This window comes from Camelus bactrianus, chromosome 20 (genome assembly GCF_048773025.1).
Source record: "Camelus bactrianus isolate YW-2024 breed Bactrian camel chromosome 20, ASM4877302v1, whole genome shotgun sequence".
Classification (NCBI taxonomy): domain Eukaryota; kingdom Metazoa; phylum Chordata; class Mammalia; order Artiodactyla; family Camelidae; genus Camelus; species Camelus bactrianus.
In genome coordinates, this window is record NC_133558.1 from 26506737 (window position 1) to 26524746 (window position 18010).

The following is an 18010-nucleotide window of genomic DNA, read 5'->3' on the forward strand; positions in this document are numbered from 1 at the left end:
GTCTTACTGGCAATCACTTTACTCTGTCAGCACATAAAGGAGCCACATTCAACATGACTGGGATTCTGAGGCAAAGAACTCCAAAGTCCATTCCCACAGCCCTCAGGACAGCAGGCAGGGTAAGGGATCAAAACTCCCTGTAGAATTGGCTTCTAGATAAACCATTTTTCTCTCCTCCCCCAGCCTCTCTTCTACAAGCAGCCAGAGGGATCCTGTTAACACCCAGGTCAGATCAAGTCCTTCCTCTGCTCAAGGACCCCAGTGAGGCTTGTCTCATGTAGTCAACGTCTTCACATGGCTCACAGGCCCCTTGTGATCTACCTCTCACCTCTCTGATTTCCTCTTCTCTTACTCACCCTGCTCACTCTGCACCAGTTTCCTGGCCTCCCTGCTACTCCTCAGACTTGCCTGGGGTACTCCTGCCTCGGGGCCTTTGCACTGCCTATTGCCCTTACATGGATGCTCTTTCTCCAGATGTCCACATGCTCATTGCCTCACCTCCTCCTGCCTCAGTGTTATCTCCTCTGACCGACCCATCTAACATTGCCCCCCACCACCAAGCCCCTTACTCTGCTCTATTTTTTTTCTCATTGTATTTTTATTGCCTGAGAAACACTATCATTTGCTTATTTACTAGGCTTACTGTTAATTCTCTCTTTCTGTCCTTCCGCTAGAATCTCAGCTCCCTAAGATCAGGGTTTTTGGTCTGTTTTGTTCCCTCATATTTCCCCAGCCTCTAGAACAACACTTGGCACACAGTAGACCCTCAAAAACCTTTGTAGGGCAGGTGAACGAAATGAATATTCTGTATTGGCACTGCTCAATATAGTAGCTACACATGGTCTTTTAAATTTAACTTCAAATTAATTAAATTTAATTTAAATAAAAAATTCAGTTCCTCAGTCATAGTAGGCACACGTGTGGCCTGTGGCTGCCACACTGGACAGCACAGCTGTGGGGTGGCCGGCCATCGCAGTCCTACCAGCCGCCGGCGCTCTGAGAGAGCGGGCTGAACAGCCTTGTTACGCCCTCCAGCAGGTGGGAGGAATACCATCACTTCCTGCATGAGCCCCAGACAGATGGGCCAGGCCAGGGAGTGTTGTCGGGCTCAGGGACAGCTCCTGTGCTGGGACGGTTGGTCTTGAGGGCTTCGATCCGGGCCTCTAGCTCTGTCTCCCCAGCCATTCTCTCTGTGACCCTGGAGAGCTGCATCACTTGTTTTTGTTTCTTCCAGCTCCCCTCGGCTCCTGGGACCTCCAGGTTCAAAGGGGTCCCTCTTCGGTTCCTCCAGGCCTGACTCAAGCTCGTCTGCCCTGGGAGTGCTCTGTCTCTCCTCTGCCTCCCCCTCAGCCTGTGGTCCAGCCCTCTCCCAAGACTCCCTCCCCTTGGCAGGGCAGCCCCCTTTATGCACAGTCCTCAGGCGGGGGCTTTGGGTCCCTCTGGTCCTCTGTTGCTATACCCTTGTTCCTGCTTTTCTACTTCCCATCCACTAGTTACCCTTATACTTTTGTTGCCTAAGTCTCTATAAAGAAAAATCCCTGATAAATCCAGTCACCGCGATCAATATCACCCCTCTGAGCAATACCGACCATTGGAAAGAGAGGCGGCAGGGGGCAGTGGTGATGAGCAGAGACTCCAGAGCTGGGCTGCTGGGTTCAGATGCTGATTTTGCCTCTTCCTATCTGTGATAACCTAACCCATCAAGGGCCACTCCTTAGCCTGTCTGTGCCGTAGTTCCCTAGAAATATCCTAGTTCTGTAAAATGGGGCATTTATAATGTCTGCCTTGTAGGGTTGTTATGAGGTTTGAATGAGTCATGATTCACGAGGATCCTAGGTCAGTGTCTGGCCCACAGTGAGAACCACTGGCGGGCTGGTTATATAAAGGACTGGATGGTGCTGAACTAAAAGAAACGTGTCTCTGATAGTGGAAATCCAGGCCTCGAGAGTTTGTGGCTGGCAAATCTGTCAGCTAGAAACCGGGAGACGCGGGCAGTGCCTGGATCCTGGCTCGGCCAACGGGAGACGTCGCAGCTGCAACAGTCACAGCAGCAGGGTGTGGTTCCCTTTGTACGTGACTCCAAAAGGCCCTTTCGGAAGACACGTGGTGACAGTGTTAGTTCAGCCCCGGCTGAGTGATTGCAGAGATTACTGGAAACTAAGCCAAAGTGAGCCGAGCCCCAGCAGGCTGCCTCTTTGTCCATCCCCTGGAGGGAGGGCTTACCTGGTGACAGGTGAGGACCTGACCTGGGGAGGCCCTGTCTTTGCTCCCTGACTCAGGAAGCATGGCAGATCCAGCAGCCTGGCAAGAGTTTAGGAAATCGCTGCCCTGTGTTTGGCTGAAACAAATGTCAGGCAGGGAGTTTTCCCTGCTCCGTGGTGCTCCTCCACGAAGAGGGTGAAGCCAGGAGGTCAGAGTGTGGGCACTGGGACTGGACCACCGGTGTTTAAAGCCTGCTTACTGATTCTGTGACCTTGGGCAAGCCACTTAACCTCTCTGTAAAGGCAGACAGATGATAGGGCCTGCCTCACAGGGTTGCTATGAGGACTAAATGAGTCAGTGGCTGGAATTGAAGCTGTGTTTGGTCCAACACAACCTTAGTGTGTGCTACTGATTATGACTGAGGGAGTCATCTGGTCCCAACAAGGGCAGAGAGATGAATCCAGCAGGCAGGAGGGTAGATTAGATATGGACTAGTGAGGCAGATGCACAGGCGCACAGCCTTGCTCAGGCCCAGCCATCCGAGACCTGGCAGTCGTCCCTGTGCGGGCTGCTGGCCCCAGCCCGCCCTCCAGCCCGCACTTCTCTGGCCAACCCCCCAACATGTGGCCGGCCCTTTCCAGTTCTCCCTCTGCCATCTCTACCCACAGACCACAGGAAGGGCAGGCTGAGGGGGGCCCACGACCCCCTTTTAGCAGGCTCCTCTGGCTGTAAGCCCTCCACTCACACACTTCCAGGGCCATGCCAGGCCACCCACCCCTGTTCCACGCCACTCTGAGTGGGTCAGAATCTCTGCTCACACTGGGCTGTGGTCTGGCAGCTGCTACTTTCTCCCATTGGACCCAACTTAACCCCATGGGGCACCTGGAACAAGGTGTTTCTTTCTCCAACACATACATGTCTGTGCTTCCCAAATGCTGCAGCGGCTCTCCCACCCCACCTGGAGTTTCCACTTTCCCAGAATTAACATTTCCATCTCTTCTGACCATTTCTTTGGGGCAAGGTTTCCAGCTTGCATCCCAGCTGCTCCCCTCTGATCACACGCCAATTTGTCTTCAGCCCTCCTGTGTGTGTGTGTGTGTGTGCAAACGCGCATGTGTGTTGCGGGGGGGGGGGTTCCTGAACCAGAGAACAGAGTCATATTCCCCCAGCCAGACATCCTACTTCTCCTGAGGCCTCCCCACCCAAGACAATGTTGGACTTTCTGGAAGTTGTACTGCACCAGAGGCTCACATTGAGCAGGTGGCTAATGGAAACACCCTGTGATTTTTCCAGGGCTGCTATTCAGCCATTGTTCCCATTCTGTTCCCCTAAAGCAGCATTCTGACCACTGTAGGCTGAGCCAACCCAGGCTAGGTCCCCAGCCCACATCAGGCCTCTCTCCATCTCCCTGTAAGTCTGGATCTCTCTGTCCCTCCTCATCCAAGTTTCTGTAGACATGGAACTTTCCTCTCCATGTAACTGTCCTTAGCTCCCAGCCCCCAAGGACTGGGTCAGCATACCTCAGGGAAAAAAATGTAAGCATTGAGATTTGGCAGAAATCTCTCCTCCAAGACTGGTTCTGCTCCCAGCCAACTGTGTGACTCAGGTTCATTTTTTTCCTCTCTCTGAGCCTCAGTTTGCTCACGTGTGAAACGAGGATAGCAGTCCCAACCTGCAGTAAGTGTGAGAAATAAAGTGTAATGGGGATAAACACAACTGCCCCCTCCACTCGCCTCCCAGGGCCACTTGGTACTCAAACGATGATGAGGGTGGCGATGATAGTTGCCATTTATCTCCTCAAGGAGCTGAGAAAAGTCGTTCAATAACAGTTCATCACTTACAAAAAAACAAACAAACAAAAAAAACGTACAAGGTGTCAGACCAATTACAACTCGTTGTAAACACAGGAGTGAGGAAAACGAAGGTTCCCCACCAGCCACATCCAAACACTCTAGCACAACCAGCAGACTCCAAGCCAATGCCACCCAATGATGTATTTGATAGACAACTGCCCATAATTTCCTGGGGACACCACGCAGGGGCAAAGTCACCTGTGGCACCAACCTCCTTAATGGTGCTATCGCTTCAGCCGCACATGCGCTAACATTGGACTACCGAGAAAAGATTTGTACGGCTTTTGCACAAGAATGCCATGCAAGTTCATGAAGCGTTCCACATTTTAGTGAAATTTTGACACATGTTTACAACCTGGATGAATCTTGATGTTATGCTAAGTGAAATAAGCCAGATGCAAAAGGGCAAATACTGTGTGTTTCCTCTTAGGTGAGCTATCTAGAGTGGTCAAATTTATAAACAGAAGGGAGGAGAGTGTTTGCCAGGGCTGGGGGGAGGTGGGAATGGGGAGTTAGCATTTGATGGGTACAGAGTTGCAGTTGGCGGTGATGAAAAAGTGGTGAAGATGGATGTCGGCGATGGCTGCACAACAACATGAATGCACTTCAGGCCCCTGCCCTGTACACTTAAAAATGGTTAAAACAGTAAATTTTATGTTGTGTATATTTTAGCACAATAAAAAAAAATAGTGGCCAAAAAGATGCTCTCACAAAGCAAATTCTGCCAGGTGGGCAGGAAGAGGAGAAGGTGTTGGAAACATTTGTCACTTCAGTGTGGCTGATGCACACTCGGGTGGCAGTCACCACCGGCAGGGGCGGGGACTTGGTTGGCCCAGTCAGGTCTCGGGCTGTAGGCAGAATCTGGGGAGGGGGTAGGGTGGAGTAGAGCAGGCCCCCTGGCCATCTGCTTGCTCTCTTTTACACCTGTCCTGTCTGTTGAAGAGCAGGCAGCTCCAGAGCAGAGCTTGGCACACAACAAATACATACAAAGAGGCTGCAGAAGACAGAGCGTGGTGGCTCCCAGCATCTGCTGTGCTGTCCGCTGGGTCTGGGCTCAAATCCCACTCTGCTGCTGACTGGCTGTGTGAAACAAGGCGTATTATCTAAGCCTCTCTGTCTTAGTTATGTAGGATGCTACTACCTACTTTGTAGTCCTAGTGTCAAGATTAAATGAGATAAAGTGTGTCAAACATTTGGCATGACACCTGGCAATAAATCAGTGAACAGCAAACACTTGGTTTTGTTTGAATGACAATGGTAATGTCAGTGATGACCCCTGATAGAAAACATCAAGATGACAGGAAGTCTTCAGTCATTTCATGGATGGGTTTTGGGGCCCTCTCTGACTTTTCCCACTAATTTTAATCCCCTCCCTCTGTCAGACCAGAAAAGCTCCTTGAAGAAGGGACCTGTGTCACCCCTCATCCCAGGTACATCTGTGCTGTGGTGGAAAAGCCTATTGACTGTGCAGTGTAGGTAAGTCACTTCTGAGCCTCACTCAATTTTCTTGCCTGCAAAGTGGATTAATAGTATTGATCCTATGGTATCTTTGTGAAAATTAAATACAATGATATTTGTTCAGTACTGAGTTCAGTGTTCAGGGTATGTCTGTGCAATAAAATGCAGCCATGATTATGCTTGGATTTGGTGTCTGAAGATCAATTCAAATCCTGGCCCTGCCAGCTGCTGGCTGAGTGATCTTGAACCAGCACACTGCACCCCTCTGAATCTCAGTTTCCTCATCTGTCAAATGGGAATGACAGTGCTGCTCCCCCACACCCATAGGACTACTGGGAAAACCTACCAAGCTCCTGCGACGCAGTATATAATTGGTCACATGCTCACAAAAGTGAGGTGTCATTTTTTTATAATGGGGACTCTCGTCACCCCTGCATGAATCAGTGGCCAAGAAACTGGCTGGCACCTCCCTAAGGGCCGCTCCAAGCTGTGTGCCTGGAGGCTGGACCCCACGACTGAGGCGCCGGCTCCATGTCCTGCTTGCTAAGCTGCAGTGCCATCGTGCCTGCTGCCTCACCCCACAGAGAGATGCCCTTTCCAGCTGCGGTCGGGAGGAGCCTGCTCAGCACTTCTCCGGCCTGCGTTTCTGCTGATCCTACCCCGGACACCTCTGCCTCTAACAAGCAGGCTGGCCGGGAAGGGATTAATCATGGAGGGGAGATCAACCAGTGAAGCGAGAACTCAGTGGGCAGTGGGGAGGCCGCTCTGTCCAGTCAAGTGGATAGGGGAGCAGGGCTTTCCCACCCACCAAATGTTCTCCAGTCTAGCGGATGGACAAGTCTCTAACTCTGCCTCTGTCATAGATTTGCTTTGTGACTGTGGGCAAGTCACTTTCCTTCTCTGTGCTTCAATGTCTAATTCTGACATTCTAGAATTCCACAAGCATATCACCAGGAGAGGGGTGACAGGAGCAAGGAAGAGAGAGGAAGAGGGAAGTTGAGGTCCAGCCACCAAAGGGCTGTGGGATTTCGGGCACCAGGCCTCCAATTCTGAGAGCACATGGGATTTGGCACCAGAGTGACCTGGGCTCTGGGCTCAAGTCCTGGCTCACAATTTACTGGCTGAATAATCTTTACCCCAGTATTTAACTTCCCAGAGCTTCAGTCTTCTTTTTTGTAAAAGCAGTCTGCAAACCTAATTTGCAGAGTCACATGAGGATTGAAATAAAGTATGGAAAGCACTGGCATACAATTTATACTCAATAGACCATGAATGTATCAAGTGAATGCTTACCTACTTTATCATCTGTCAACTATCTGTGTGTCTATCTGTCTGTCTACCTACCTACGTATCAATCCTCTATCATCATAGTTTTCATAGAGAACACTCACACCATCCAACCCACCCAGCAGGCCCTCCTGCAGTGTGGAGGTGAACTGTCTGGGGGCACTGGTCGGTTGTCTGGGGCCTCTGTGCTGACAGGGAAGATAAACTTCACTATGGGATTTCTTTAGTGGTCTGGCCTAGAGGTGCATTAATCTGGTTTTAACTGGGAGCAACTAAAAGCAGTATTATTATCCTCCCCACCAACCCGCTCTCCCCAAGCCTGGGGGCAGCAGCTCCTGTGGGGACAAGGAGCCTTTACTTCAGTGCCCCTGGAGGACAGCCCTGAGGGTCTGCGATCTTAGTGTGGAAGTAGTCCTGTGAGTAAATCACAGACTTACAACTGTAATTTTCCAGGAGTCTCTCTAGCACAGTTATTGGGGTGCAGGGGTCTGAGGCCCGGGAAAGTGGCTTGCCTTTCTCCCTCTTCTGCTCTGTCTGGGAGAGGTGATGCCAGGCCACAGCGGGAGCGAGGCTGGTGCTGGGCCTGCCCTGCTTCCACACACGAGGGCGGGATGGAGGGTGCAGCCTCGCGGGGTAGCTGTGTGAGTGTGTGCCTATTGGTTGGCGCACATGAGAGTCCACTGACTGGTGTGTATGTGTGTAGGTGTGTTGTGTGTGTGTGTGTGTGTGTGTCTACTGACCAGTGGAGAAGCATCCTTGGTGTGTGAAGAGATGAGAGGAGGGTGTTGGTCTGAGGCTGTGAGCTGAGCATCTGTGAGTATTTAAATGAGGTAAGCATTTGAATGAGTCACAGCCTGGAGAAGATGTCCTCCAGGGCCCGCCAGGCTCTGTGTTGTCTGGCCCAGGACCCCCGCTCTCTCCCTCTGCTGCAGCCCCCTCCCTGCCCAGGGCCCCCGTTGCTCCTCAGACATGAGGCCTTGCCCTGGCTGTTCCCTCTGCCTCCCCACCGACCTCTGCTTGACCCGCCTCCTTCAAGTCTGCCAAGCCTCACCTTCTAAGCGAGGCCCCCCGGCCACCCTATTTAAGATTACGATTCACCCACCACCCCGAGCCCCTTTCCCTGCTCTGCTGATTCCTTTCTGCAGAGCACTGATTGCCTCCCCACACCTTTATAATTTGCTAATTAATCCTCCTTGTTGCCTGTTTCCCCCACAAGGACGAGGATCTCCAGGTGCTTTGCTCACAGGCCCACCCTGAGCACCCAGAACAGTCGCATTTATTTTACAGCATATTTGCCTCTAGTTTCCCACGTGTGACATGGGGACGATAAGAGATGCTACCCACTTCTTAGACTTGCTGGGCAGATTCAGTGAATAAACACCCAAAAGCACTGAGAACAGCACTTGGTGCACAGTGCAACACGTTAGCTATTACTGTTACGCTCCATCAGGGCTTGGGAGACGGAGTTAAGTGAGCGACCTGGTGAGGGATGGAGCACGCCAGCAGCAACCCGGGGTGAAGGTGCTTATTAACGCTTGCCACCTCACTCCCACCCCACCCCCTACAAATTCCCAAGAAAGAAAAGTCCCTGAACTCTTCCTGGCACCCATAGTTTTGAACACCCTTTGAGTTAGGATGTTAGTTATCAGTACATTATCTTATTATTATTATTGTTTGTTGTTGTTGTTTTATCAAAGGAGGAAGCAAGCAAGACACCAGCCCACCTCACCCCGGGCTACACAGCTTCCAGGTCCTGTAGATAGCTAGTAGCAGGTGACCAACAAGCACAGTGGACTCGAGAGCAGCGTGGATGACGCAGTACCTGAGCCCAGGAGTCGGGTGCCCAGATTCTTCTCCTAGCTCTGCAACCCCCTGGGGTAAGTCCCATCCCCAGTCTGAGTCTCTGATTCTGCCTGGCGAGGGGTTGGGATGTTAGACCATTGCTAGAGGCTTTCCAGCCTCATCCATTCATCCGAGAAATTTTCATGAGCCCTGGTTATGCGCTGGTGCTGCTCTAGACCCTGGGCATACAGCCGTGAGCACGAGACACAAGTCCCCGTCCTGGGAGGTGACATTCTGGGTGGGGAGAGGGCAGACAGTAAATGATGAACCCAACTGGTGAATTATTTAGTGTGTTAGAAAGTGGAGTGTGCCATGGGTAAAAGGAAAAGCACGGCAGGTTAAGAGAAGGCGGAAGGGCTGGGGTAGGGAGGGTGGACTCAGCTCCACGTGGGGCGGTCAGGGGTAGCCTCCTCACAAGGTGACACCTGAGGTGAGGGGTGCCTCACACCCCAGGAACCTATGAATCTCAGGGATTCTTGGCACTGCTCTATTCCAGAGAGAGCACTGTTTAGGGGCCTCTGGGGTCCCCATCTCTTCTTTTCTCTGCATCTCTGAGCACACTGATCCCCAGCTCGCCCAGTGGGTGACGGGGCCAGAAGACAGATCAGCCAAGTCCCCGACGGTGCTGAGTGATTTACCACTGTCTTTATTCACACTCTGATATTTCATGGCTCCCGTGGCTCTGATGGGATAAATATGACCTTTTATTCTTCACTTTGCTTAAGACTCAAGGTCAGCAGCCCAGCTGTGATCTACCGGCGATTCCCTCCACCGGCTGTCTGTGAGCCCGGGAGCCCCCCGGCTGTCAGAGATTCATGACCCCTGTGCAGCCCCGCACTCCGCCTGCCCCTCAGCACTGGGCTGGGCCTCGCTTGGCCGGGGAAGCAGCAGCCACGGTGGCTCTGGGGGATGATGTTTCATCAAGGACAGAGACCAAGCCGTAAATCTCCCTTGCCTCCCCTGAGCACACCCCATCACTAGGGTTGAACCTATGACCTGCGTTTCATTTCAGTCCCGGGAGGAGGCATCCTTGGGAAGGCCGAGCAGACATGGTTCAAAGGGCGAGTCATAAATTAGAAGCCCAGGGCACGGCCATCAGATTTCTAAGCGTAGAGAAGAGACGAAAAGCCTGCATCAGGCTGCCTGACTCGGGTGGAATGCTCCAGGCCCTTCAGACACCGAGGCCTCCTGCTTTCAAAGAAGCATGGCGTAGCTTGTCAGACGCCAGCAGCACTGCCTGGAAGTTCTTCCACTAGTCTGACTGAGACCCCGCCCTGCAGCACCCACCTCTTTCCTCTCGTGTCCTCCTCATATGTGGGTGGGTGGGAACGGTTGGCCTGGTTCATTCTCCCCTGTTTCCTCATGGTGGTTCTGAGCGACAACAGGCTGATGGCCTGGGTTTGCTAATAAGTTAGGCTAGGAAGGGATGGCTAGACAGTCTGGTATGGAAATGGGGTCACCGGCCTGTATTTTGAACCTACCATCTGTGACCCCCAGACATCCATCTCTCTCCTCGCCACCCTGACTCGTGTCCTGGAAGGAAAAAGCAGGGTCAGGAGTTCTCTGGAGCATAGCCAGCCTGGGTCTGAATTCTGGTTTTGCCATTTCCAGCCTCACCTACCCTCTCTGATCCCAGAGAGTCCTGGGATAGTAACAGCTGCCTCCCAGGGGAGGGTTGCGCATGCTTAGTGTTGTAGGAATTACACAGCAAGCACTCAAAGGCTAACTGCCTATTAACAAGGCCTCAAGGTGCAGACCCTGGAGCCAGTCTGCCTGGGTCCAAATCCCAGGTGGGATGCCTTCTTAACATCTTTGGGCCTCAGTTTTCTCATCAGGATAATGACAGCACATTCTTCATCGGGATGTTGCAAGAATTAAATGAGCCAATAATAAATGGAAACCACTTAGAATAGTACCTGGCATGAAACGACTTCCCAGAAAGGCTGGCTCTTGTCATCATCGTTACTGGAGAAGGCGCCATCTGCAATCTCTTGGCGCCTTAGACCTAATTCCCGTCCACTGGTTTTGTGATTTATAAACCACTGACTCCCAACCAACGATATGAAGGGACTTGCAACATAAAAACACATATAAAACGAGACAAGTACAATTTTTAAATGTTTTATGACAGATCAAAAGTCAGTAAGAAGGCTTGAACTAGGGGCCCTGGGCCCCAGGATGTTTGTTGTGATGTCCAAACACTGACCTCAGTTATAACCCCACACCCAGCCAGGCTGCCACAAAGCCCTGGGCCACTTCATCTTGGGAAGAGGGAGCATGATGGCCTCAGAGCACGTGAGGGCAGTGGCTTTGTTAAGGCCACCCTGTCTGTGTAGGACTTGGACCATAGGAGGCCAAAGTGGGCTGAAGCTGCCTTCAGATGAGGGGCACCTCCGGCCCAAGAGGACCTGCCCCAGTCCACTGCTATGACTGGGCTATACCAACATGCTGCCCACTGCTGGACCCCACACCTGCAGAGGGATGACACAACCTGGTACGCACCTGAGGCAAGGGACCAGGAGATGTGGCACAGGACACACCCAGGTCCCTTCTTGCTCCCAGGACAAACACGGCAGCCCTTGACCTGCAATGTTTCCCATGTCTCTTCACTGAGTTCCTGCTTGACCTCCTCCAGGAAGCCTTCCTTGACCTTCCCAGGACCTGCTCTTGCACAGGCTCACACAGTTTATCACAGCTATACTATCTGAATCAGTTACTACTCAAGTACATAGTCCTTTCACATCTGTCTCCCTGGGAAACATGAGCTGCAGGAGGGCAGGAGTGCCCTGTTCATGGCTATCCCCTTGAGTGGCCCAGATCTGACATCAGAAGCAGAAAATAAATACCTCTTGAATGACTATAAGTGAAAGGTAAGAATGGAAGATAGCAGGGAGGGAGGATGTTGAACCTGAAAAAATAGCACAAAGTGGACCATAAGAATTATCTGCAAAAATTAAATTGACCTGGTATGGAAGAAGAATGAGTTTTATTTCTGATGAGGACAAAGACAGAATTTAAGGCTAGGAGGTGAAGGGAGATGGATTTAGGGACCTGTAAGAAAATGCTTCCAAGCTTAAAGGCAGCCAGCAGTGGTGTGGGCTCTTGAACAAAAAGGAGGGCAGGCTTTTGTGTCTGGAAGTTATTCCCACATGGGACCAGTCACCATCCCAAGGCGATGGTAGGAGTGGGGGCCACTGGTAGCAAGGGTGGTGGGCATCATAAGGATTCATGAAGACATGAGAGGGCTGGCCTGGATGACTTTGAACTGGCCCTTTTTCACTCTGCACTTTTTTCAATCTATGAGAGTAGTAAGAACTAGGCTCGTTTTAAATATAGAAACAGAGTCACAAGAGAGTTTTAACGAATGAACATCTGAATTGGTCCCAAGACCTTGGCTTTCCCTCCCTTTCCCTGACCTCTCTCAAGCCCTTGGTGATATATCCATGCAAGGGAACTGGGTTTTGAGGTTACCTGATGACCCCTTCCTGACTCCCCTCCCTCTTCCTGCTGCTGGAACCTCCACTGTGCCCTCCATCATGTCTGCATCCTCTGTTGGCCAGTCCCAGAGGAAAGCACTTGAACATCTCCCAGATTTATGCCCATAGCAGATGCAAAGAAACACATCTCTAATGGTGGAATTTCAGACCCTCTGATACTGTGTGAAGGCAGTATTTTTGGACAGGATCCTGTTCCTAGGCCCACTCCAGGCAAGTGAGGGAGAGTGCAGTTTGGGTCTTTACCTGGGCACTACTTTCCCGACCTTGGGAAGGTAGCCTCCACCCACTCACCCTTGCTGCAAGACAAGCTTCCTTCCAGCCCCTCTGCCTGAGGGAGAACGCTGCTGGGCACCAGTCTAGATGACCTGGGAATTTTCAAAGCCTCCCTGTTCTACACAGGCCTTCTTTTGATCGACAATCAAAGCTTGGGGGAGAAGCAGCCTTGGGAAGCAGCCCTTGGCACTGGCTCACATGGTGGCATTCTGATGGGTGGTAAAAATATCTCTCTGGTGTTTAGCACTGGCTGCTGCTACTATCTCAGCTTCCAAGATCCTGTCTCCATGCACAGGACCTCAGAAGCATCCCTACCCATCCACACCCCACCTCCTGCAGCAGACAGGACACAGGTCACCCAGCCCCTGACCACCAGCCACCCTCATACCCTAAATGATGCCCTAATCATCGTGGCTAGGCTGCTGCAAAAACACTCTTAAGAGCCACTAGAGAAGGAGATTTATTATCAGAAATACTGCAGCACATGCCTAATGAGCTAATTAAATAAGAACATAAATAATTACTCCCTATCAAAGTAAGAGGACTTGGGGGGAAAAGGTGGGGGTGCTGAAATGGAGGAGCTGGGACAGTGATGGGTGAGCTGTTCTGCTCTGGAGTGGGCGATCAGAGACTCCTCTCCACTGGAGGCTGTGGGCTGGGCCTCAGGGAGGTTCCGGGGCCAGGCAGATGCAACCCCAAGTCTGCTAGAAAAATCATCACCAAATGCTGCTTTGTTCCCTGCCTGAGTATTTCCTGCTCACTCACATGCCTACACCCTGACCTCCCTCCACTGTCATAACAAGCCCAAGCAGGAATGGTGGAAGAGGTCCTCCCATTTTATAGGTGTGGACCTTAAGGAGCAGGAAGGTCTTAAGACATAGCCAGGACCTCTACAACCATCCTGTAACTGGTCTCCCTGCTTCCACCCCTACCCCTTATAGTCTATAGTCAAAATCCAAGGCCTCACCAGGGTCTATGGGGCCCTACATGATCCAGCCACATCCAGTCCTCTAACTTCATTCACTATCACCCTTCTTCCAGATGCACTGGAGTCTTGCTGCTTCTTTGACAGAACAAGGGCATCCTACCCCCAGGGCCTTTGCACATGCTGTTTCCACTGCCTGGTTCTTTCTCTCACTCCATTAGGGTCTCTGTTCCAATGTAATTCTTTATGGGTGGCCATCTCTGACCACCCATATAAAACAGTAGCTCCTAGTCTCTGTCTCCTTCACACTACTTATTTTTATTCCAAGGGCACATTTAAAATTTCCATCCCTCTCCTCCATAAGAATGTAAGCTCCTTGTAGACAAGGACTTTGCCTATCTTGTTCTAACCCTATGGTTTTGACTAGATTCTATCCCAAAGCAGGCAACCCAATAAACATTTATTGATTGAATAAATAAAAATCTATATACTAAAAGTCAAAGACCTAGACCATACAGTTCCAAATCCAGAGTTTTCTCCACCACAAATCATTTCTCCCTTCGGAACTTGATCCTAGCTCCCACTGCCAACAGAAAAAAGCTTGAAGTCAAGACAGAGCACCAGCTGCAAACCCCAGCTCCACCACCTCCAAGCTGGGGGACCGTGTAAGTCACATTACTTCCCTTTGGCTCAGAGCTCTCATCTGTCAAATGGCTATATCACACTTTGTAGGGTTTGTGTAACAAGTCAGAGAACGGAATGCACAGCACATCTTTAAAACAATACCTGGGATGTAATAAAGGCTCAGTAAACACAGCTATTGTGTGTGACAACCAAGGCCACCCACAGTCTGCTCTCTTCTATCCTCTCTGAACAAACCTCCCATTATTTCCCTAGACCAGAAGCTCTTAAAGTATGGCCCCCAGATGGACAGTATCAGCATCACTGGGGGAATGAATTAGAACTGCATATCCTCAGACCCTACTCCAGACCGAGTCAGAAACTCCAAGGGGTAGGGTCCTATATAGGTGTGCTAACAAGTGCGAATCTGATGTGTGCTCAAGTTTGAGAATCACTGTCCTAGCGAGATCCTTTCCACCAGGTAAGCCAGGTGTGGTAGATTGAGCTGCTGGGCCTGTTTCTTCACTTTCTTCTAATAAAATGATACCCCTTGAGCCTTGCCTCAGCCTGGTGGCGGGTGCAGGGCACGCTCTGCCCCTCGACTTTGGGCTTGGCCTCGTAACTCGCTTTGGCCCATGGGATGTAGCAGGTGTGATGCCAGCAGTGGCTTGGCATTTGCTTCTTCACCTGCCCTCGTGCATTTTTGCTATTACTGTGAGAGGAACATACCCTGGATGGCCACTGCCCCCTACGTGGGCTCCAGAATGAGCTACATAGAGAAGATCTAAACCAGACCTGGAGCCTGGGGCCCAGCCCAGCTGAGGCCAAGTGACCTCCAACCAACCTGCAGACCCACCAGTAAGAAAATTAAATACAAGTGGTTGAAAGGCAACCAGATTTTGAATTTGTTTGTCATGCAGCATTATTGTGGTGGCACTGGGCCCTCAGGGATCCTTGGCCAGGCCTGATCACTCCTGCCTCAGCCTCTTTCTTCATAGGTAAAACAGCTATCCCTTCCCCTCTTCCTTCTAAACCCTACCTACTCCACAGGAGGCAGCTTGTACCCCACTCCACCTGCTCCCAGAACCCCTCCCAACCCAGGCATGTGAATGCATTTCTGTTAGCTCATGAAAAAGCTCAAATGGATCACGTTCACCAAGCAATTCATTTACCTTTTCACCTTTTATCTAATTACTAAACTGAAAATTCCCTTAACTTACTATCATCACTAACTAATTACCTGGTTAGAAGGTTAAGTGCTTAATAGTTCCGTGAGATGTTTAATTTCCGAACAGGCACCTTCTTTACGATGCAATAGAAGTTAGTTCCCACATCTGGGCCAGTTCTCCCACCCACAGCCTCAGCCCGTGGCCACAGCACAAGTCGGAGCCCATCTTTGGAGCCCACCCCAGCTAGAAATAGCTCTCCTTTGTAAATAGTTAATGAGCTCGTGCATCCGTATTGCACATCTCCGTGGCCCTGCTTTCACCCTGGCACATCACAGTCTGTGGTTTTGTGTGATTCGGCCCACTTACCCCCACCCCCACCCTCTGAGACTCTCAAGATGATGGGCATTAATTTGACTTCATGTCTGGAAACCTTCTGCCACCCACAGGGTGCCCACTCTCATCACGCATGCACATGCCAGACCACAGGCCTAATTGGCAAGAACTCAGACATGCCTCTCAGCTTCTCTCTCTGTCTCGGTGTATCTAGAGATGAGAAAAGAACACTCACAGTGAGGTAGAAAAGCAGCCCAGCTCATTTTCCTTCCCAGGCTGGCTTCCGCCACACTCCGGCTATTGCTTCCTGGGATTTTGTGGGCAGGTGCCAAGAAGCGTTAACGACACTGATGCTTTCATCCATACAGCTCCGTGGCGGTTGCATACCTGCCCATCCTCCATCCTCCTCTCCTAACTCCCCAGCAGAGACCCAGTTTTGTCTGGGAAAGCAACGTGCCTGAACAACTGACCAACTTTCTTAGCCTGCAATGCGAATTGAGGAAATACAATGCGATGGAAGGAGTTGTTGGGTGGAACATCCGGGGGCTCTTTAAAGGGGCTGACTCATCCGGAAGGTTGGTGCCTGTTTCAGTTTGGCTTCCTGGGAAGCAGACCCTGAGACAAGGATCTGAGTGCCAGTAGTACATTTGGGAGGTGGGCCCATGACTCTTTGGAATGGAGAAGAAAGTCCATAACGGGTGTTTCACTAAGCAAGTTACCACTGTGAGCAATCTAGGCTCAGTCCTGCTGGGGCCCCCTGGGAGACAACATGGAACATAGCTCAGTTGTCCTCCTGCCTCCCCCTCCCCCTGTGGGAGGAAGCTGGGGTATTAATCCTCCAGCTCCCTCTGTCACAGGCTGGGGCTGCTCCTGGGAATGTCCACTGCCCCGCACTTCAGCCTGCCTTCTCAGTGGGCTGCGCAGGCTGGAGGAAGTTCCAGGGGAAGTGTCAGCCAGCACAGGAGCAGTAAGCCACATGTTAAAAGACTGCAACTGACCAGACAAGGAGCCTCGGCCCCCAAATCCCATGGAACTCCCATACCAGCTCCAAACTACATCCCTCTGGAATTCCATTACGTGACAGAAACAAACCCCCAATTTGTTTAAACCACTGTCATCAAATCTCTGCTCCTAGAGGCGCTTCACATTTTCTGAAGATTCTCTTCTTTCAGGCCTGACATCTTTTCCCATTTCACAACAACCTTGTGACACAGACAGGGCAGTTATTATCATCCCCATTCTGTAGATGAGAAGCCTGAGGCTCAGAGAAGGAAAGGGAGGGGAGATAAGAGCCTATGTTTGGAGCCCCTGATTCCATCTTCCTAGTATAAATCACTCAGGCTCAGCCGAAGGGTAAGAAAAATGACTCCAACAACTAAAACGCACAAGGTGCTTTTTGTTTCCTAAGTGTTTCACATACTAATCTCTTTGGAGTCACCCCATTTGAAGGAGTTTATATTTCCACGTCATAGATGAAGCAAGGTCTCAGAGACATGAGATGACTAGGGTTTGGTAGAGCTGGGATTGGAACCCAGGTCTCCTGAAGGTCTCCTGACTTGTTCCCTCACCAGAAGTTCAGAGAACAAGCCCCAGCTGTGGGATTTATAGCAGCTCTGTCCCCCAGTTCTGCCTGTACCACTGACTTCACTGGGCACAAAGGTATGATGCTGAGGGCACATCAGAGTCACTAGGGGAGCTTTAAAAACGCGGATGCTTGGGCCCCACCCCAAACTGACTCAGGGATCTCTTGGGGAGAGGATACAGCCCCCCATGGATTCCAGTGCACGGCCAGGCTTGGGGAACCCTGGGCTGGTGGGAAACCTCAGGCTCGCAGTCAGAATGCCTGGGTTTCATGCCTTCTCCACCCCAGGCTCCCCTAGCACTGTTATGAGGCTGAAAGGAGCTGGCTGCTGTGAATACTCTTGGGGAAAGTCTAGTTGTCAGATGAGAGTTTGTGTTTGGGGTTATTCTAATGACTGCCACCACCAGCACGATCCCCAAGTCCCAGACACTCCTCCTGGCTTAACCCCTCCCTCTGTAAACCTTCTTTGGTGATTTCCCTGGGAGAAATAAATAATATCCCCACCCTCACCCCCAAAACAACCAAATGTGTATAAAATTAACAAGGGACTGGTTCTCTGGTTTCCCCTTACTAGAAGGGGAAAAAGCCACATTCCGAAAGAAAGGCAGACTGGATGCACATCACAAGCCCTTTACTCCTGCTAATTATTTCTATCTTCAGACATGTCTTCAGACAGAACTTTCTGAGACCAAAGAGGGAATGACAAGTAGAGAATGCAGTCTCCTCTGAACAGATGTCCTGAAGGTTCTTGAATCTGAGTGGTGTCATCTTCTTGTACAGAGCAAGAGGGGCAGGATGAGAAAGTAGTGACATGATTTGAGACACTTTTGGAAGGCAGGCTCGAAGTCTCTCCTATGCACAGAACTGCTGTGGGTTTTGAAATTTCCACCATTAGAGGTTCACTCCATTGGGTCTTTCAGAGTTTCCAGTTGAACTACGAAGATTTCTGAATGGGGTGACACCTTATA

General features: G+C 50.9%; 1 protein-coding gene across 2 annotated transcripts in view; it reads right to left on the bottom strand.

Annotated features, from left to right (window-relative positions):
• LRFN2 (leucine rich repeat and fibronectin type III domain containing 2) overlaps window positions 1-18010 on the bottom strand; it is a 180530-nt gene that overhangs the window by 24926 nt on the left and 137594 nt on the right. The window contains exon 3 of one of the 2 annotated variants that reach the window (XR_012501134.1): window positions 3723-3874. The exons of the other annotated variant lie outside the window; for it this stretch is intronic. The gene's annotated coding sequence lies outside the window, so the exon portion shown is untranslated. The remainder of the gene's footprint in view (window positions 1-3722; window positions 3875-18010) is intronic. 2 annotated transcript variants of the gene reach the window in all.